Source organism: Galeopterus variegatus, unplaced genomic scaffold (assembly GCF_000696425.1).
Source record: "Galeopterus variegatus unplaced genomic scaffold, G_variegatus-3.0.2 Scaffold62344, whole genome shotgun sequence".
Classification (NCBI taxonomy): Eukaryota; Metazoa; Chordata; class Mammalia; order Dermoptera; family Cynocephalidae; genus Galeopterus; species Galeopterus variegatus.
This window is the reverse complement of record NW_007788455.1, coordinates 1-388: the sequence shown is the minus strand read 5'-3', so window position 1 is coordinate 388 and position 388 is coordinate 1. Positions and strand designations below refer to the sequence as shown.

Here is a 388-nt window from a genome sequence, read left to right as displayed (position 1 = left end):
AAGCGCTGCCTTTAGTGAAGTGGTTGTTTGTGACCGCGCCCCATACTGGTGATAAATCATATATTAACCTTAGAAAACTGTTTGAAGTTAAAGTTAAAAACCACAGTTCTTTGATCAATCTTCCATGTTTAGGATACAGCAGTTAAAACAGTTACTGGAGGATTCCACGTCCTATGGAGACGGGAGCAGCTGCAGTTCCTCATAATGTAAAGAGAAGCACAAGAAAAAGAAGAAAGAAAAGCATAAGAAAATGAAGAAGAAAAAGGAAAAGAAGAAAAAACGGAAGCACAAGTCTCCCAGGTCACATGAGAGTTCCGACCTAGAGTGACAAGAAATTGACGTGTTCAGCAGTGTCTTCTCAGAAATCACACACGGTGGCCGGAGCCCA

General features: G+C 41.5%; 1 long non-coding RNA gene across 1 annotated transcript in view; it reads left to right on the top strand.

The window, feature by feature from the left end:
* Window positions 1-213, top strand: part of LOC103584514 — a 1,884-nt gene extending 1,671 nt beyond the window's left edge. Inside the window, exon 2 of the long non-coding RNA XR_549986.1 lies at window positions 133-213. This is a non-coding gene — a long non-coding RNA (uncharacterized LOC103584514). The remainder of the gene's footprint in view (window positions 1-132) is intronic.
* Window positions 214-388: the final 175 nt, after the last annotated feature.